The 19,551-nt window shown below is 42.1% G+C and overlaps 1 protein-coding gene and 26 non-coding genes across 27 annotated transcripts in view; all 27 read right to left on the minus strand.

The window, feature by feature from the left end:
* The window catches only part of LOC117462643 (double-stranded RNA-specific editase B2-like), a 100,856-nt gene that overhangs the window by 25,116 nt on the left and 56,189 nt on the right, over positions 1-19,551 (minus strand). The window lies entirely within an intron of this gene.
* On the minus strand, positions 11,475-11,556 carry trnas-uga (transfer RNA serine (anticodon UGA)). The gene has a single exon. It is a non-coding gene; the product is annotated as a tRNA-Ser (tRNA).
* On the minus strand, positions 11,700-11,781 carry trnas-uga (transfer RNA serine (anticodon UGA)). The gene has a single exon. It is a non-coding gene; the product is annotated as a tRNA-Ser (tRNA).
* trnas-cga (transfer RNA serine (anticodon CGA)) lies at positions 11,922-12,003 on the minus strand. The gene has a single exon. It is a non-coding gene; the product is annotated as a tRNA-Ser (tRNA).
* On the minus strand, positions 12,144-12,225 carry trnas-cga (transfer RNA serine (anticodon CGA)). Its single transcript has one exon. It is a non-coding gene; the product is annotated as a tRNA-Ser (tRNA).
* trnas-cga (transfer RNA serine (anticodon CGA)) lies at positions 12,370-12,451 on the minus strand. The gene has a single exon. It is a non-coding gene; the product is annotated as a tRNA-Ser (tRNA).
* trnas-uga (transfer RNA serine (anticodon UGA)) lies at positions 12,592-12,673 on the minus strand. The gene has a single exon. It is a non-coding gene; the product is annotated as a tRNA-Ser (tRNA).
* trnas-uga (transfer RNA serine (anticodon UGA)) lies at positions 12,818-12,899 on the minus strand. The gene has a single exon. It is a non-coding gene; the product is annotated as a tRNA-Ser (tRNA).
* Positions 13,040-13,121, minus strand: trnas-cga (transfer RNA serine (anticodon CGA)). Its single transcript has one exon. It is a non-coding gene; the product is annotated as a tRNA-Ser (tRNA).
* On the minus strand, positions 13,266-13,347 carry trnas-cga (transfer RNA serine (anticodon CGA)). The gene has a single exon. It is a non-coding gene; the product is annotated as a tRNA-Ser (tRNA).
* Positions 13,488-13,569, minus strand: trnas-cga (transfer RNA serine (anticodon CGA)). Its single transcript has one exon. It is a non-coding gene; the product is annotated as a tRNA-Ser (tRNA).
* Positions 13,714-13,795, minus strand: trnas-cga (transfer RNA serine (anticodon CGA)). The gene has a single exon. It is a non-coding gene; the product is annotated as a tRNA-Ser (tRNA).
* trnas-uga (transfer RNA serine (anticodon UGA)) lies at positions 13,941-14,022 on the minus strand. Its single transcript has one exon. It is a non-coding gene; the product is annotated as a tRNA-Ser (tRNA).
* trnas-uga (transfer RNA serine (anticodon UGA)) lies at positions 14,163-14,244 on the minus strand. Its single transcript has one exon. It is a non-coding gene; the product is annotated as a tRNA-Ser (tRNA).
* On the minus strand, positions 14,389-14,470 carry trnas-uga (transfer RNA serine (anticodon UGA)). Its single transcript has one exon. It is a non-coding gene; the product is annotated as a tRNA-Ser (tRNA).
* On the minus strand, positions 14,611-14,692 carry trnas-uga (transfer RNA serine (anticodon UGA)). The gene has a single exon. It is a non-coding gene; the product is annotated as a tRNA-Ser (tRNA).
* Positions 14,833-14,914, minus strand: trnas-cga (transfer RNA serine (anticodon CGA)). Its single transcript has one exon. It is a non-coding gene; the product is annotated as a tRNA-Ser (tRNA).
* Positions 15,059-15,140, minus strand: trnas-cga (transfer RNA serine (anticodon CGA)). Its single transcript has one exon. It is a non-coding gene; the product is annotated as a tRNA-Ser (tRNA).
* On the minus strand, positions 15,281-15,362 carry trnas-uga (transfer RNA serine (anticodon UGA)). Its single transcript has one exon. It is a non-coding gene; the product is annotated as a tRNA-Ser (tRNA).
* On the minus strand, positions 15,503-15,584 carry trnas-uga (transfer RNA serine (anticodon UGA)). The gene has a single exon. It is a non-coding gene; the product is annotated as a tRNA-Ser (tRNA).
* Positions 15,725-15,806, minus strand: trnas-cga (transfer RNA serine (anticodon CGA)). The gene has a single exon. It is a non-coding gene; the product is annotated as a tRNA-Ser (tRNA).
* On the minus strand, positions 15,951-16,032 carry trnas-uga (transfer RNA serine (anticodon UGA)). The gene has a single exon. It is a non-coding gene; the product is annotated as a tRNA-Ser (tRNA).
* Positions 17,033-17,114, minus strand: trnas-uga (transfer RNA serine (anticodon UGA)). The gene has a single exon. It is a non-coding gene; the product is annotated as a tRNA-Ser (tRNA).
* On the minus strand, positions 17,255-17,336 carry trnas-uga (transfer RNA serine (anticodon UGA)). The gene has a single exon. It is a non-coding gene; the product is annotated as a tRNA-Ser (tRNA).
* trnas-uga (transfer RNA serine (anticodon UGA)) lies at positions 19,047-19,128 on the minus strand. Its single transcript has one exon. It is a non-coding gene; the product is annotated as a tRNA-Ser (tRNA).
* trnas-cga (transfer RNA serine (anticodon CGA)) lies at positions 19,273-19,354 on the minus strand. The gene has a single exon. It is a non-coding gene; the product is annotated as a tRNA-Ser (tRNA).
* The window catches only part of trnas-uga (transfer RNA serine (anticodon UGA)), an 82-nt gene continuing 29 nt past the window's right edge, over positions 19,499-19,551 (minus strand). Inside the window, exon 1 of the tRNA in view lies at positions 19,499-19,551. This exon is cut by the window's right edge and continues 29 nt beyond it. This is a non-coding gene — a tRNA (tRNA-Ser).

Consider the following 19,551-nt stretch of genomic DNA (forward strand, 5'->3'; position numbering starts at 1 on the left):
GCATAAGATCAGGAGCCGGGTAAACGAGAGACTGAGGAGCCCCAGAAAAACAGATCCCGAAATCGCTCGTCCTGGTTTCCGCAGCAGATAGGCCTACAGCATGTGTCTGTTACTGTATGTCAGTTATTTTAAATAAAATGGTGAAAACTGAACTTGAAAATTGTTTCCTCTTTTTATTTTCGGGATGGGGAGACGTGTGTGATTAAAAATTCATTCGCAGAAATGTAAAGTGATCTAACTACGTTCTATTCATATTCTTGACGGGAAGAGCCGTGTAAATGGGTGGCCATATGCATTTGAAAAGCAATATAAATCACACAGTTATTATGCAATAGGCTATAAAAGCACCACCGATTACCTTTCTCCAATTCAAACTCTTGACGGGAAAAAAGGAAGGTGTAATGGTTGGGCTATACTGTACTGTATACATACAAAGGCCATTCAATAGACGTTCAATATATAGTATTCGTTTATTAGAGTCGGCTTGACTCGGTTTGCATTCATAAAGAATGCACAAATGTGTTTAATCGTTAATGTCATAGTATTCGTTTATTAGTCCCCGAGGGGAAATGGGTAGCAGCACATCACAGAGGCATTTAAAAAGTGAAGAACATTCAAGTTAAACAATACTAAGTAAACAATTAACACAGTAAATTATGTGGATTAAATCACATTTATTTCGTTAAAAATAAACGAAATGACTCGGTTTGCATTCATAAAGAATGCACAAACGTGTTTAATCGTTATGTCAGATATGTAGGCCTACTAAGTAAATAGCCTACATTAGTTCCTGCTCAAGATTAGATTCAACTTTATTGTTATTGCACAGATTACAGGTACTGAGACAACGAAATGCAGTTTAGCTTCTAACCAGGTGCAACAAGCAGTAAAGTGAAAAGTAATGTTCACAATCTACAGAATAAAATATATAATGAATTGAATGATGAATAAACAGTGAGGGGTATGAATACACTAGATATCAGCCTGTGAGCAGTATGAACAGTGTGTTAATCGTTAATGTCAGATATGTACTAAGTAAATAGCCTACATTAATTTCATGATGGATTAAACCACATTTATTTCGTTAAAAATAAACAAAATGATTAAATGCAGGGTGAATTGCCCTAATGTGGAACATTTTTGCATTTCAGACTTCGGGAATATATTGCGACATGAAGCCGATACAATAAATCAAAATCCAGTAACATTCTGAAATCCCCAGGATGTGTCCTAATCAAACCAAAAGAGAACATGCAGATATTAAACTCATACAAGAAATGGTAGACATATTAGTACTCTTAGTGCCAAGTTGTCTCAGACAATCTGTTTTCCTAATGTGGGACAGTTCTGTGCAAAATGTGGGACACTGAAAAGTCTATATTCTATACTGGCTCAGATAATGAAGAACAACAAAATAAGTTACCATAGCTATGCGGATGACACACACATTTACGTAACAATTTCACCAGGAGACTATGCTCCAATTCAAACACTGAGTAAGTGCATTGAACAAATCAATGATTGGATGTGTCAGAACTTTCTCCAATTAAACAAAGATAAAACTGAGGTAATGGTTTTTGGAGCCAAGGCAGAACGTATAAAAGTTAGCGCTGAGCTTCAGTGTGCAATGTTCAAACCAACAGATAAAGCCAGAAATCTAGGTGTAGTCATGGACTCTGACCTGAGATTCAACAGTCACATTAAAACAGTTACTAAATCAGCCTACTATCACCTAAAGAATATATCTAGGATTAAAAGACTAATGTCACAGCAGGATTTGGAAAAACTTGTCCATGCCTTTATCTTCAGTAGCCTCGACTACTGCAATGGTGTCTTCACAGGTCTCACTAAAAAATCTTTTAGAAAGCTGCAGCTGATTCAGAACGCCGCTGCTCGAGTCCTCACTAACACTAAGAAAGTGGATCACATCACTCCAGTTCTGAAGTCTTTACACTGGCTTCCTGTGTGTCAAAGAATAGATTTCAAAAATATTGCTGCTGGTTTATAAAGCACTGAATGGTTTAGGCCCAAAATACATTACTGACCTCCTGCTAAATGATGAACCATCCAGATCTCTCAGGTCTTCAGGGACTGGTCAGCTTTCTGTCCCCAGAGTCAGAACTGAACATGGAGAAGCAGCGTTCAGTTATTATGCTCCAAATATCTGGAACAAACTCCCAGAAACCTGCAGGTCCGCTGCAACTCTTACTACTTTTAAATCCAGGCTGAAGACTTTTCTTTTTGTCACTGATTTTAATTGAACTATTCATATCTTAAACTGCACTGTAACTTTTATCCATGTACTTTTTCTTTTAATGTTTAATTGAACTATTCATATTTTAGACTGCACTGTAACTTTTATCCATGTATTTGTCCTTTTAATGTTTATATCATTAGCTTTTCTTTTTTAATGCTTAATGTCTTTCATTTTTTGTTAAGCACTTAGAATTGCCTTGCGCAGGGAGACCCCATTGGATTTCAAGTCCAACGCCTTAACTGTTAGAGAATATTCTCCTGTTGTCTGCCTGACGGTTTCAAACGATTGATGTTTTTAAAACTAATATATGTGAAGAAATACATTAACCTAGCTTTTGAATACAGATTCCAGTTAGCTCTGGTACAAACTAATTGTTCGGTTAATTCCACAAGTCCAACATGCACAAAACAACCACACATGGCATCTTTGCTGGTTGAAGCTTTGGTAACAGTTGTGCCCTGGTTTGGCTCCAGAACAGTGAACTCCGTTGAGGTTAAAATACATGATTGTACGCAACCAATACCACTAGGCAATCCCCCTACACGTGGCTGTTCAATATATGTTCCCCCAATTGTAGTACACGAATGGAAGAATGTGTCCATCTGTTTCCAGAATGAAGCAGGATCTCACACCTCTCCGGATGTGGGACACAGCGACTGTAATACCATAGTGAGGGTAAAATTTGCCAGAATTCCCCTCCCACAGAGAGTTTACTTAGTTTGTGGGGACCGGGCCTATGGCTGCGTACCATAAGATGTTTTTCATTGCACCTGTTATCTAGCCTACCTAATTCCTTTAATCCGTAAAGTAGAGGCAAATGAGATTGCAGCGATACTTCCCTCTCTACACAGGAACAGCAGGTCCATTACAAAAGGACAACAGGTAGCGAACCTATTTTTGCCCTGGTACGGCATTTATGTCAGTCAGCAGGAGATCATGGCATTATCCAAAGTAGTGGAACATCATCTAAATGTATCAAATATCGCGATATTAGCGGAACATAAAGAATTGCAGGAAGTTAGGACGGTAGCACTACAGAATCGCATGGCACTGGACCTCCTCTTAGCTGCCCAGGGGGGCGCATGTAAAGTAATTGGTGCGGAGTGCTGTTCCTTTGTCTCTGACGCCACACCTGAAGTTACGGATATGGTTCATGACACGGCTAATGGGATAAAAGAATTGCATGAAACTCATGGGTTTACGTTTGGGGATTTAAGTGGAACCCTTGGATCCTGGGGAGCGGGGTTGGTTAAATTTGTTGTTACTGTTGCAGTGTTTATCTTGGTTGTGCTAATCCTAGTGACCTGTTTGATCACTGTAGTTGAATTAGCCATACGCAGGGTTGCCAAGACTACCCTCCAGGCCCCACAGAGGCTAGTGGGGTATTCTACTGTAGTTGACACAATGTTGATGTACGACACCGAGCTTCCAGACCCTTGGGTCTCCATGGCAGTTCCTGTACCTTGGGTACCTCCTTTCAGCGATTGATAAATTGATTAAAGTTGACACTCAGAATAAAGAATAAATGTTTTTGACTTTTCCTTCCTCAGGTTGTTTAGAATAAATGGTTTTGACTTTTCCTTCCTCAGGTTGTTTACAATAAAATGTCTGACTTCTCCTTTTCAGATTTTTGAACAAATGTATTTGAATAAAATGTATGTAGTAAAGTGCCTTACTCTTGAATAAGTGTATTGAAGTAAACGTAAAGTAATGTTAAAGATTGAGGACACTGTACCTTTACAGATTACAGATTGATCGATTCATCACTGTGAATGTATACCTTCACTTTGAATTTTAACTGAATCCCTAATGATTCTGATTTATACCTCAATTGGATTTCTTATAATCCTACATTCTAATTGTGTTTTAATAAGTAATTGCCTTGAAGTAAATCTTTAAAGATGTAAGCTGAATTTGAATTTGTGTTTGATGAATGAGATTAACTGAGTGATAAATGATAAAAGATCTTGTTTTTGAAACATATATTTTACTATTATACTTTTGTATTGCATGTGTTATTATTGTGCCTTTTTGACAAAAGAAATCAAACACTGAAGAAAGATGATTTTTCTATTATGGTTGTCTGTATCAACCATTGTGATTGACTGTTTCAATCTTATTCTGTTTTTGATGTAATTAATGTAATGAGAAATCCACACAACTCTGAGGACATTTTATTTGATTTAAGTAGTGACTGAAATATTCTTAGACTAATGTTAATTGGTTATCAATAAATTGATAAAAGCGTGGATCTGTTAGAGAATATTCTCCTGTTGTCTGTGTATAGAAGCATTTTAGTGTTTTCACATGTGTCTGCTGATACTTAGAGCAGGGCACAGGTCAAAGGTCCTGCCTTCCTGTTGGGGGAAGTGTGGCCAACTAGGCAGATGACTCTAAACAGACTTTCTTTGTCTCTGAAGATCCTTCATTTAATTATGATTAGAAAGGGCGCAAACAGAGGCTCCTCCTGGATCCTCTGGTAGAATTGCCTGTGTTTTATGTGTATTTCTCAGTGTTGACTCTGGATTTCTCAATGCACGTTGTGGAAATGCCTTGGACTCACTCACGGCCGTGACTCTCAAATAAACTCAGTGTTTTGATATAAAGCGGATTCCAGCTTCCATTTCTTCCATCAACATTGCTGAGCAGAAGTTTCTCTCACAGATTGGCGTCACGGAACAGGACACCAAAAGATCTTCAGAGGCTGGTAAGTACAATTCTATTTTGAGATTGTCTTACCAGCGTTTGGGATCAACGGTGTATCACAATTACCTGAGAGAACTGAGCTGCTGCAATTTTTTTGGGTTTCTCTACTCATTTACATCTGGAGGCTAATCATAACCTCGGGAATCGGTGTCAAGAGGACGTTGTCCTGGCCAATTTCCCCGTGGTTGTTGCTGGGACATGTGTCTACGAGCAATCACGGCCCATGTGAAAACTATGAGAATATTTGGGGCTAATAAATAACCTCGGAAAATCGAATTTCATCGATTTCCTCTGTGTGTGATTCTTGGAATTAAATCACCAGGCAATTACACACAGCAAATATTCGGAGAGACTTTGAAAAGGAGCACCAGCAAGGTGGATTTTCTGAATTAGAAGCAATGTCGCAAGATTTGTATTTAAACGAATCGCCGAATTTAGGAGTTTTCAGAGGATAATTAAAGCCTAAATCAACAGCATTTCTGCGGAGGTGCTGATTCTCTGCCCCCTGTGGAGAGCAGCATGCAGAGAGAGGAACATACAGCATTATTTCCGCGACTATTACCATTTTTGAACTAAAGAAAGTGGTTAATGCGTGGTATGAGAATGTTATATGAATTGCTGAATTTAGCTGTGTTTGCTGAACACAAAATTATGAGTAAAGAAGGCTCTCATAATTAAAACCCCCTCTGAAAGTCTCCCTAATTCGGATTAAAATAGGCTGGAAGAGTTTTTGTCAGGCTGAGTTGTTGAGAGTTTTTATGTTTGTTTGTCTAATTGCAGTGTTTGTTTTATTGTACTAACCGTTACACATGGGTAATACTGTCTCCGCAAACGAGTCCGTTGGTAAGAGGGAGAATGATTCACGCACCAAGACACTTACAAAAAATCCTATTACAGACAGCCATTACACGCACATTTTTTCCCCTAATATGCCGTCAGGAATTGTCGGAAGAAGCTTGGATTGGAACAAAGTTATGCCGTTCACATCGTTACTTTGTGAGCACTCACAACAGAATAGTCAGAAAGAACAGATTCTGTTTGATTGGCCGTTAACGGGCACTTTTGACATGGCCGTGTTGTGGCAGGCATTCAAATTAATTGAACAGGAGGCGAATTGCTCCTGGGATGTAACGTACATGAAGGACTGCGTTAAAGCTTGGATGACTATTGCAGAAAAAAGAGGTTACAATGAGCGGAAAAATGAAAAGTCAGTTGGCACCGAGCGAGGCTCCATTGAACTCAAAGCTTTGATTACACTAGCTACACAGACCCTGGTAGATAGATGCATGATATGCCAGCAGACAAGACGAAGAAGTGGTCAAATTCAGCATGAACACTTACCGCCCCCCTCGGGGCCCTTTGTAAATATGCAAATTGACTTTTCACATATGCCACCATGCCAAGGATTCAAATATCTTTTGGCAATAGTGTGCCAGTTCTCCAAATGGGTAGAGGCCTACCCTACCAGAAAAGAAGACGCTAGAACAGTTGTAAAGTGTATTCTCAAATATGTTATTCCTAGATTTGGTGTGCCCACAGGAATTAACAGTGACAGAGGTCCAGCATTCATTTCTAAGATAACCCAGAGTCTAGCTACAGTGTTAGGGTTCAAATGGCAATTGCATGTTCCCTATCACCCACAGAGCTCAGGCCAAGTTGAGAGAATGAACTTGACTATAAAGGAGAAACTCACTAAAACAATGTTGACCACAGGACTAAAATGGGTAGACGCGCTGCCACTAGTTCTGTGCTCCATCAGAAGTTCACCAAATGCAACGACAGGGCTTAGCCCACACGAGGTATTGATGGGAAGGGTAATGTTCGCAGGATCTAGCCCCCCAGTAACACCCCACAAACTCACTCTTTTGTGGACAGAGGATTACATGACTAACTATGTCAAATATCTAACTGACATGTTGAGAAAGTTTCACAGGCAGGTGGCTGACAGGCTCCCCCAGCCGGGAGAGGAGCCCACCCACCCGTTTCAGATTGGTGATAATGTACTAATCAAATCTCTTGAAAAAGATGCTCTGTCTCCCAGGTGGAAAGGTCCTTTCCAGGTGTTAATAGTGACCAGAACAGCGCTGAGGGGACAAGGGAGACCGGAGTGGATTCACGCTACAAGATGTCGTCTCTCCCCTCTACCGGATGCTGGCGTGTGAAGGCAGTCATCATCATCGTCATGCTGGGTCTTCTGTACCTGGCCAAGGTCACCCTGCTAGATGGAGCTGTGGAAATCCCAACGACAGGTGGCGAGGGATCTCGCCCGTCTGGGGAAGAAAATAAGGTGCTCTTATCTACGAGCGCAGACGACTTGACCACTCAGGGCCCAGACCCTGAGGGCAAAACGACACCAACGGGCAAATCAGTGCCGAGCGACAAGGACAGGTTGTATCCAATCACCACACAGACATTCAGTATGGTGCGAGAGACACAACGAGAAAGAAAAGGAGGAAGAATCAGGAGGATTGTCTCCCTCCCTGATCACAAATCAGAGACTGTTTCTTTTAACTGTCCAGCTTCAATATGTGATTCATCTAACTGTATTATTGTATCTTATGTGTCCTTAGTTTACTCAACGTGGGAGATATATCCAATGGACCGGTACCGTACGGACGGAGTGACGTCGGAGGGGGTGAGAATGGCACTCGACACCATTGAAGACATGCCCCCAGAACTGTGGTGTAGCACTAGAGAACAGTTTAAGACAATGATAAGGGAATAAAGTAACATGTAGAGTGAGGAAACCAAATTACCAGGTTCCCAATCCAGGTGCTACTGTATGCAAACTGTCTGGACCAGATAGAAAAACAAATGTTCTATCCACTCCACTTAAACACTCAGGAGGTGATGTAGATTTTTCAAAAAAGGCCTTAATCACTCCTTTTAAACAAACTAAAACTAATTCTGCAGTAAGTTTAATGTTAGACTACGCACATGAACGTAATATTAGCAACTGTTGGCTGTGCCAAAATATGCCAGAATCCATGCATTCTCCTATGTTTAGCCCAATTCCTTTTGCAAAAGTGGATTATAAATTAATCAGTTGGAACAACATTTACTCTAGGATTAGCGATGAGGCTGAGGACTGCTACACTCCTTCATACCCAACAGACTCTGATAAACCGTTACAGTACGAGGGTCTGGTCTCTCTCATTGTTGAGACAGTAAATACAAATTATCTGCCTGACGGTTTCAAACGATTGATGTTTTTAAAACTAATATATGTGAAGAAATACATTAACCTAGCATTTGAATACAGATTCCAGTTAGCTCTGGTACAAACTAATTGTTTGGTTAATTCCACAAGTCCAACATGCACAAAACAACCACACATGGCATCTTTGCTGGTTGAAGCTTTGGTAACAGTTGTGCCCTGGTTTGGCTCCAGAACAGTGAACTCCATTGAGGTTAAAATACACGATTGTACGCAACCAATACCACTAGGCAATCCCCCTACACGGGACTGTTCAATATATGTTCCCCCAATTGTAGTACACGAATGGAAGAATGTGTCCATCTGTTTCCAGAATGAAGCAGGATCTCACACCTCTCCGGATGTGGGACACAGCGACTGTAATACCATAGTGAGGGTACAATTAGCCAGAATTCCCCTCCCACAGAGAGTTTACTTAGTTTGTGGCGACCGGGCCTATGGCTGCGTACCATATGACGTTTTTTATGGCACCTGTTATCTAGCCTACCTAATTCCTTTAATCCGTAAAGTAGAGGCAAATGAGATTGCAGCGATACTTCCCTCTCTACACAGGAACAGCAGGTCCATTACAAAAGGACAACAGGTAGCGAACCTATTTTTGCCCTGGTACGGCATTTATGTCAGTCAGCAGGAGATCATGGCATTATCCAAAGTAGTGGAACATCATCTAAATGTATCAAATATCACGATATTAGCGGAACATAAAGAATTGCAGGAAGTTAGGACGGTAGCACTACAGAATCGCATGGCGCTGGACCTCCTCTTAGCTGCCCAGGGGGGCGCATGTAAAGTAATTGGTGCGGAGTGCTGTTCCTTTGTCTCTGACGCCACACCTGAAGTTACGGATATGGTTCATGACACGGCTAATGGGATAAAAGCATTGCATGAAACTCATGGGTTTACATTTGGGGATTTAAGTGGAACCCTTGGATCCTGGGGAGCGGGGTTGGTTAAATTTGTTGTTACTGATGCAGTGTTTATCTTGGTTGTGCTAATCCTAGTGACCTGTTTGATCACTGTAGTTAAATTAGCCATACGCAGGGTTGCTAAGACTACCCTCCAGGCCCCACAGAGATTAGTGGGGTATTCTACTGTAGATGACACAATGTTGATGTACGACACCGAGCTTCCAGACCCTTGGGTCTCCATGGCAGTTCCTGTACCTTGGGTACCTCCTTTCAGCGATTGATAAATTGATTAAAGTTGACACTCAGAATAAATGTTTTTGACTTTTCCTTCCTCAGGTTGTTTAGAACAAATGGTTTTGACTTTTCCTTCCTCATGTTGTTTACAATAACATGTCTGACTTCTCCTTTTCAGATTTTTGAACAAATGTATTTGAATACAATGTATGTAGTAAAGTGCCTTACTCTTGAATAAGTGTATTGAAGTAAACGTAAAGTAATGTTAAAGATTGAGGACACTGTACCTTTACAGATTACAGATTGATCGATTCATCACTGTGAATGTATACCTTAACTTTGAATTTTAACTGAATCCCTAATGATTCTGATTTATACCTCAATTGGATTTCTTATAATCCTACATTCTAATTGTGTTTTAATAAGTAATTGCCTTGAAGTAAATCTTTAAAGATGTAAGCTGAATTTGAATTTGTGTTTGATGAATGAGATTAACTGAGTGATAAATGATAAAAGATCTTGTTTTTGAAACATATATTTTACTATTATACTTTTGTATTGCATGTGTTATTATTGTGCCTTTTTGACAAAAGAAATCGAACACTGAAGAAAGATGATTTTTCTATTATGGTTGTCTGTATCAACCATTGTGATTGACTGTTTCAATCTTATTCTGTTTTTGATGTAATTAATGTAATGAGAAATCCGCACAACTCTGAGGACGTTTTATTTGATTTAAGTAGTGACTGAAATATTCTTAGACTAATGTTAATTGGTTATCAATAAATTGATAAAAGCGTGGATCTGTTAGAGAATATTCTCCTGTTGTCTGTGTATAGAAGCATTTTAGTGTTTTCACATGTGTCTGCTGATACTTAGAGCAGGGCACAGGTCAAAGGTCCTGCCTTCCTGTTGGGGGAAGTGTGGCCAACTAGGCAGATTACTCTAAACAGACTTTCTTTGTCTCTGAAGATCCTTCATTTAATTATGATTAGAAAGGGCGCAAACAGAGGCTCCTCCTGGATCCTCTGGTAGAATTGCCTGTGTTTTCTGTGTATTTCTCAGTGTTGACTCAGGATTTCTCAATGCACGTTGTGGAAATGCCTTGGACTCACTCACGGCCGTGACTCTCAAATAAATTCAGTGTTTGATATAAAGCGGATTCCAGCTTCCATTTCTTCCATCAACATTGCTGAGCAGAAGTTTTTACATTACATTACATTGCATTTAGCTGACGCTTTTATCCAAAGCGACTTACAATAAGTACATTCGACCAGGAAGACACAACCTTGAGGAAAACAGAATCATACAAGTACATCAGGTTTCATAGAGCCAATCAGTTCAAGTGCTACTCAACTGGCTTTAGATAAGCCAGTCCTTTATTAGTATATAAGTGCTCTGTTAGCAGTTATTTGTTAGTCATTCTAGACAGCAGAGGTGCCAATGTTGATGGTTGATTGTTAGGTCAAGAGTGGGACAATCTTTTCCCGGAAGGAAAAGCACTTCAGTTTTGTCAAGGTTGAGCTTGAGATGATGAGCGGACATACACTGAGAGATGTCAGCTAAACAAGAAGAGATGCGTGCGACCACTTGGGTCTCTGAGCGGGAAAAGGACAGAATTAGTTGGGTGTCGTCAGCGTAGCAGTGGTATGAAAAACCATGCGGGCTAATGACAGATCCGAGCGAGTTTGTGTACAGGGAGAAGAGGAGGGGACCAAGAACAGAGCCCTGAGGGACCCCTGTAGTTAATTGACAAGGGTCGGACTCGGACCCTCTCCAAGTTACCCTGTAGGTGCGGTCTTTGAGGTATGAGGTGAGGAGGGAAAGTGCAGAGCCTGAAACTCCAAGTTCTTGGAGAGTGCGAAGGAGGATCTGATGGTTCACCGTGTTGAATGCAGCAGACAGGTCCAAGAGGATGATGACTGAGGAGAGGGAGGCTGCTTTAGCCGTGTGCAGTTCCTCAGAGACAGCAAAGTTTCTCTCACATTAACCACTCGGCCATCACAGCCTTTTTTTCCACAGTCTTCATGGAATTTTCGGGTAACCGTATGAGCCCCTTGTGGGAAACAATAACAAAGTTGGTCGCATTAACTAAGTTGATGCCTCAATTGGCAGGATTCAGCCAGCTCCAGAAGTTTAAAGAGGCTTCAAACGCTGTGAGAAGGGTTTGAACCTACGCGGGGAGACCCCATTGGATTTCAAGTCCAACGCCTTAACCACTCCGCCATCACAGCTAATTAGCTTGGTTATTCAAGGAATTGCCACATAACCGTATGAGCTCCATTCAGGAAACAAGAACAAGTTTGGTAGCTTTAACTAAGTTGATGCCTCACTTGGCAGGATTCAGCCAGCTCCAGAAGTTTAAAGAGACTTAAAACGCTGTGAGCAGGGTTCGAACCTGCGCAGGGAGAACCCATTAGATTTCAAGTCCAACGCCTTAACCACTCCGCCATCACAGCTGTTTTTAATTCTTCATGGAATATTCGGGTAACCGTATGAGCTCCATTCACGAAACAAGAACAAGTTTGGTAGCTTTAACTAACTTGATGCCTCACTTGGCAGGATTCAGCCAGCTCCAAAAGTTTAAATACACTTCGAACGCTGTGAGCAGGGTTTGAACCTGCGCGGGGAGACCCCATTGGATTTCGAGTCCAACGCCTTAACCACTCGTACATCACAGCTGTTTTTAATTCTTCATGGAATTTTCGGGTAACCGTATGAGCCCCTTTTTGGAAACAAGAACCACTTTGTGAGCTTTAACTAAGTCGATGACTCACTTGGCAGCAATCAGCCAGCTCCAGAAGTTTAAAGACACTTCAAACGCTGTGAGCAGGGTTTGAACCTGCGCGGGGAGACCCCATTGGATTTCGAGTCCAACGCCTTAACCACTCGGCCATCACAGCTGTTTTTTACACAGTCTTCATGGAATTTTCGGGTAACCGTATGAGCCCCTTGTGGGAAACAATAACAATTTTGGTAGCATTAACCAAGTTGATGCCTCACTTGGCAGGATTCAGCCAGCTCCAAAAGTTTAAAGAGACTTCAAACGCTGTGAGCAGGGTTTGAACCTGCGCTGGGAGACCCCATTGGATTTCGAGTCCAACGCCTTAACCACTCGGCCATCACAGCTGTTTTTAATTCTTCATGGAATTTTCGGGTAACCGTATGAGCCCCTTTTGGGAAACAAGAACTACTTTGGGAGCTTTAATTAAGTCGATGACTCACTTGGCAGCAATCTGCCAGCTCCAGAAGTTTAAAGAGTATTCAAACGCTGTGAGCAGGGTTTGAACCTGCGCGGGGAGACCCCATTGGATTTCAAGTCCAGCGCCTTAACCACTCGGCCATCACAGCTTATTTTTCCACAGTCTTCATGGAATTTTCGGGTAACCGTATGAGCCCCTTGTGGGAAACAATAACAATTTTGGTAGCATTAACCAAGTTGATGACTCACTTTGCAGGATTCAGCCAGCTCCAGAAGTTTAAAGAGACTTCAAACGCTGTGAGCAGGGTTTGAACCTGCGTGGGGAGACCCCATTGGATTTCAAGTCCAACGCCTTAACCACTCGGCCATCACAGCTGTTTTTATTTCTTCATGGAATTTTCGGGTAACCGTATGAGCCCCTTTTGGGAAACAAGAACAAGTTTGGTAGCTTTAACTAAGTTGATGCCTCACTTGGCAGCAATCAGCCAGCTCCAGAAGTTTAAAGACACTTCGAACGCTGTGAGCAGGGTTTGAACCTGCGCGGGGAGACCCCATTGGATTTCGAGTCCAACACCTTAACCACTCGGCCATCACAGCTGTTTTTTACACAGTCTTCATGGAATTTTCGGGTAACCGTATGAGCCCCTTGTGGGAAACAATAACAATTTTGGTAGCATTAACCAAGTTGATGCCTCACTTGGCAGGATTCAGCCAGCTCCAAAAGTTTAAAGAGACTTCAAACGCTGTGAGCAGGGTTTGAACCTGCGCTGGGAGACCCCATTGGATTTCGAGTCCAACGCCTTAACCACTCGGCCATCACAGCTGCTTTTGATAATTCATGGAATTTTCGGGTAACCGTATGAGCCCCTTTTGGGAAACAAGAACTACTTTGGGAGCTTTAATTAAGTCGATGACTCACTTGGCAGCAATCAGCCAGCTCCAGAAGTTTAAAGACACTTCAAACGCTGTGAGCAGGGTTTGAACCTGCGCGGGGAGACCCCATTGGATTTCGAGTCCAACGCCTTAACCACTCGGCCATCACAGCTGTTTTTTACACAGTCTTCATGGAATTTTCGGGTAACCGTATGAGCCCCTTGTGGGAAACAATAACAATTTTGGTAGCATTAACCAAGTTGATGCCTCACTTGGCAGGATTCAGCCAGCTCCAAAAGTTTAAAGAGACTTCAAACGCTGTGAGCAGGGTTTGAACCTGCGCTGTGAGACCCCATTGGATTTCGAGTCCAACGCCTTAACCACTCGGCCATCACAGCTTTTTTTTTCCACAGTCTTCATGGAATTTTCGGGTAACCGTATGAGCCGCTTTTGGGTAACAAGAACTACTTTGGGAGCTTTAATTAAGTCGATGACTCACTTGGCAGGATTCAGCCAGCTCCAGAAGTTTAAAGACATTTCAATCGCTGTGAGCAGGGTTTGAACCTGCGCGGGGAGACCCCATTGGATTTCAAGTCCAACGCCTTAACCACTCGGCCATCACAGCTGCTTTTGATAATTCATGGAATTTTCGGGTAACCGTATGAGCCCCTTTTGGGTAACAAGAAACACTTTGGGAGCTTTAACTAAGTCAATGACTCACTTGGCAGCAATCTGCCAGCTCCAGAAGTTTAAAGAGACTTCAAACACTGTGAGCAGGGTTTGAACCTGCGCGGGGAGACCCCATTGGATTTCAAGTCCAACGCCTTAACCACTCGGCCATCACAGCTTATTTTTCCACAGTCTTCATGGAATTTTCGGGTAACCGTATGAGCCCCTTGTGGGAAACAATAACAATTTTGGTAGCATTAACCAAGTTGATGCCTCACTTGGCAGCAATCAGCCAGCTACAGAAGTTTCAAGACACTTCAAACGCTGTGAGCAGGGTTTGAAGCGGCGCAGGGAGACCCCATTTGATTTCAAGTCCAACGCCTTAACCACTCGGCCATCACAGCTGTTTTTAATTCTTCATGGAATTTTCGGGTAACCGTATGAGCTCCATTCACGAAACAAGAACAAGTTTGGTAGCTTTAACTAACTTGATGCCTCACTTGGCAGGATTCAGCCAGCTCCAGAAGTTTAAAGAGACTTCAAACGCTGTGAGCAGGGTTTGAACCTGCGTGGGGAGACCCCATTGGATTTCAAGTCCAACGCCTTAACCAATCGGCCATCACAGCTGTTTTTAATTCTTCATGGAATTTTCAGGTAACCGTATGAGCCCCTTTTGGGAAACAAGAACTACTTTGGGAGCTTTAGTTAAGTCGATGACTCACTTGTCAGGATTCAGCGAGCTCCAGAAGTGTAAAGACATTTCAATCGCTGTGAGCAGGGTTTGAACCTGCGCGGGGAGACCCCATTGGATTTCGAGTCCAACGCCTTAACCACTCGGCCATCACAGCTGTTTTTTACACAGTCTTCATGGAATTTTCGGGTAACCGTATGAGCCCCTTGTGGGAAACAATAACAATTTTGGTAGCATTAACCAAGTTGATGCCTCACTTGGCAGGATTCAGCCAGCTCCAAAAGTTTAAAGAGACTTCAAACGCTGTGAGCAGGGTTTGAACCTGCGCTGGGAGATCCCATTGGATTTCGAGTCCAACGCCTTAACCACTCGGCCATCACAGCTGTTTTTAATTCTTCATGGAATTTTCGGGTAACCGTATGAGCCCCTTTTGGGAAACAAGAACTACTTTGGGAGCTTTAATTAAGTCGATGACTCACTTGGCAGGATTCAGCCAGCTCCAGAAGTTTAAAGACATTTCAATCGCTGTGAGCAGGGTTTGAACCTGCGCGGGGAGACCCCATTGGATTTCAAGTCCAACGCCTTAACCACTCGGCCATCACAGCTGTTTTTGATAATTCATGGAATTTTCGGGTAACCGTATGAGCCCCTTTTGGGTAACAAGAAACACTTTGGGAGCTTTAACTAAGTCAATGACTCACTTGGCAGCAATCTGCCAGCTCAAGAAGCTTAGAGAGACTTCAAATGCTGTGAGCAGGGCTTGAACCTGCGCGGGGAGACCCCATTGGATTTCAAGTCCAACGCCTTAACCACTCGGCTATCAGAGCTGTTTTTAATTCTTCATTGAATTTTCAGGTAACCGTATGAGCCCCTTTTGGGTAACAAGAAACACTCTGGGAGCTTTAACTAAGTCAATGACTCACTTGGCAGCAATCTGCCAGCTCCAGAAGTTTAAAGAGACTTCAAACGCTGTGAGCAGGGTTTGAACCTGCGTGGGGAGACCCCATTGGATTTCGAGTCCAACGCCTTAACCACTCGGCCATCACAGCTTTTTTTTCCACAGTCTTGATGGAATTTTCGGGTAACCGTATGAGCCCCTTGTGGGAAACAATAACAAGGTTGGTAGCATTAACTAAGTCGATGACTCACTTGGCAGGATTCAGCCAGCTCCAGAAGTTTAAAGACATTTCAATCGCTGTGAGCAGGGTTTGAACCTGCGCGGGGAGACCCCATTGGATTTCAAGTCCAACGCCTTAACCACTCGGCCATCACAGCTGTCTTTAAGTCTTCATGGAATTTTCGGGTAATGCATCATCTGATATTTAAAAAGTGTGTTACATTTGAAATGGCAGAAAGTCTTGTTGCAATTTCCAGATATTAAAAGAGGTCCCTTGAGTTTCTCTGGTAATTATCAATAGTAGCAGTTAAGTGAATACTGTTTAAACAATACTTGTGTTTGTGTTTTATATTGATTTCTCTGTTTTATCCTTACATAATGGTGAGGACTAAAATGGCTCTAAACCAGGGCTGTTTAGAGTAAACAGGGTTTTATTGCCCTGTGGGGGAGGTGTATGTATGCAGGACATGGTGCTAGGTGGGGGAAGAGTATATTCTGCATAAGATCTCTAGCATGTCATGTTTCAGGGAAGTCTACATATCTTGAATAGTATATGTGTGGGTTTAATTACTTTATATTCTGTGTAACCAGAAGTTGTAGATATGAGAGGTGAAATATTTGTGTTATCTTTGGAAGCAAAGAAATATCCTTTAAGACACATCTGAGGTCTCTGGAATGTGGGGGGCGGGGGGGGGGGTGTGTGTGTGGAGGTTGAGTAAACTCCACCCCTTCCTGTATCTGTTGGTATGAAAGCCTATTCAGCTTTTTGTTCTGTCTCTCTCTTCTCGCGCCGCCCGGACCGGAAGGTCGTGGCAGCCTGTGAACAAGGGCCAGGAGGAGGCATACTCCTGACATTACGCATATGATATGATATGGCTTTGTATGGTAATGTATTGATTGTATTGCATTGTTATATTACCATTAAAATAGATTATTGTTTTAACGGATACTTGTATGTTCTGGACTCCTTCCTGTATGATAACCAGCTTGTTAGGGACGCGTGGAGATTTGGAAAGCGGACCAGTTGTCCCACAAAATCTCTATCAGTAACCGTATGAGCTCCATTCAGGAAACAAGAATAAGTTTGGGAGCTTTAACGAAGTTGATGCCTCACTTGGCAGCAATCAGCCAGCTGCAGAAGTTTAAAGAGACTTCAAACGCTGTGAGCAGGGTTTGAACCTGCGCGGGGAGACCCCATTGGATTTCAAGTCCAACGCCTTAACCACTCAGCCATCACAGCTGTTTTTAATTCTTCCTGGAATTTTCGGGTAACCGTATGAGCCCCTTTTGGGAAACAAGAACCACTTTGGGAGCTTTCATTAAGTCGATGCCTCAATTGGCAGGATTCAGCCAGCTCCAGAAGTTTAAAGAGACTTCAAACGCTGTGAGCAGGGTTTGAACCTGCGCGGGGAGACCCCATTGGATTTCAAGTCCAACGCCTTAACCACTCGGCCATCACAGCTGTTTTTAATTCTTCATGGAATTTTCAGGTAACCGTATGAGCCCCTTTTTGGTAAGAAGAAACACTTTGGGAGCTTTAACTAAGTCAATGACTCACTTGGCAGCAATCAGCCAGCTCCAGAAGTTTAAAGAGACTTCAAACGCTGTGATTAGGGTTTGAACTAGGGCTGGGCGATTTTTTCGGTTTTCACGATTAATTTGCATTTTTACTTTCCTACGGTTTGTGAAATGGCTGAACCGAAAAATCGCGATTTTAAAACATTTCTAGACTCCGCAGATTTGTTTTGCTTTAAGGGACTCCGTAGTAGCTTACTCTCTCACTTTCCAGAATGCGCACAAAACTCAGCCACATTGCCTGTGACTACCCGATCTGCAGCTCTGCCCGATCTGCTGTTGTTATGCTGTGTTCGTTGTTGAGCATAACAGAGGACTCAGACATTGTACATTACATATATAACTAAACACGCCTTTTCTCCTCCTTATCTCTTTCATGACTTTTCATTTAATATGGTTTTGAACGCTGTAATCAATACTCAAGACAGGAAAAACTTCACGGCTGGTTTCATTTCTGGTAGTTCCGGTTGTTGTCTCATGCTCCCCACGTCTGTAAACAAACGTATTCAAATAAACTGTACCTTCATTTAATATTCAGAAATAATAATATCTCGACGTCTATACAGTAGTTGTAATGTTGAAATCAGTAGGTTTCGGTGTGCAACACTCCGTGTCATATCGCTACTAAATTCACCTCTATAGTAAATGGTATATTAGCCACATGCTAAATGCTAACCGGAGATGAAGGATTTTCAGAATAAAAGCTTAACAACTGCGCACGAGAACTTCTGGTTTTTCAGTATAAAACAGCATTTAAACTGACGGTATGTTTAAGGTACTTTATGCCATCAAAAACATTGATTTTCATTTATAACACTGTATGCATGTGCAGAGCTGCAGATCGGGTAGTCACATAGCCTACTACAATCACATTCACCGCTTCACCGACAGATGTACCATAAAAATGTCCACGAACACAGATGAAGAACTCATTCCTAAAAAAGGTGCTACTTCAGTTGTATGGAAGTGGTTCGGGTACAAGCGGTCATATATAGAACAAACAACTGTTCTGTGTAAGGTCTGTGGAAAGACAACTTCCTAGAAAGTTAAGGGGATGTTATTTTGTTTGAGGGTATTTTTTTATTATTCATTTCATTATCATTATTTATTATTTGTTGTATTTCATTTTACAAGATTTTTCAGGGATGGCCTAGAAGAGATTTTTTTTTCAGTTTGATTTAAAAAAAATCTTTGCACATTAATGACAACCAAGTGCCGTGGTGCTGTTTTTATTTTATTTTTTTTATTCTTGAACAACTGATTTGTTCACATAGGCCTTGACTACTTGGTAATCTCATTTATTTGTATTGTGTTAATAAAGAAAATATGTATTTACATTTTGCCTTGGTCTGGTTTGTTTAGAAAAAAACTGAAAAAAATCGAGGTTTAAATCGAAAATTGTCCATTAGTTAGAAAAAAAAAAAAATCCAACGCCTAAACCACTCGGCCATCACAGCTGTTTTTAATTCTTCATGGAATTTTCGGGTAACCGTATGAGCCCCTTTTGGGTAACAAGAAACACTTTGGGAGCTTTAACTAAGTCGATGACTCACTTGGCAGGATTCAGCCAGCTCCAGAAGTTTAAAGAGACTTCAAACGCTGTGAGCAGGGTTTGAACCTGCGCGGGGAGACCCCATTGGATTTCAAGTCCAACGCCTTAACCACTCTGCCATCACAGCTATTTTTTACAGAGTCTTCATGGAATTTTCGGGTAACCGTATGAGCCCCTTGTGGGAAACAATAACAAGGTTGGTAGCTTTAACTAAGTCGATGACTCACTTGGCAGCAATCAGCCACCTCCAGAAGTTTAAAGAGTCTTCAAACGCTGTGAGCAGGGTTTGAACCTGCGCGAGGAGACCCCATTGGATTTCGAGTCCAACGCCTTAACCACTCGGCCATCACAGCTTATTTTTCCACAGTCTTCATGGAATTTTCGGGTAACCGTATGAGCCCCTTGTGGGAAACAATAACAATTTTGGTAGCATTAACCAAGTTGATGCCTCACTTGGCAGCAATCAGCCAGCTACAGAAGTTTCAAGACACTTCAAACGCTGTGAGCAGGGTTTGAACCGGCGCGGGGAGACCCCATTTGATTTCAAGTC

This window comes from Pseudochaenichthys georgianus, chromosome 17 (assembly GCF_902827115.2).
Source record: "Pseudochaenichthys georgianus chromosome 17, fPseGeo1.2, whole genome shotgun sequence".
Taxonomy (NCBI): Eukaryota; Metazoa; Chordata; class Actinopteri; order Perciformes; family Channichthyidae; genus Pseudochaenichthys; species Pseudochaenichthys georgianus.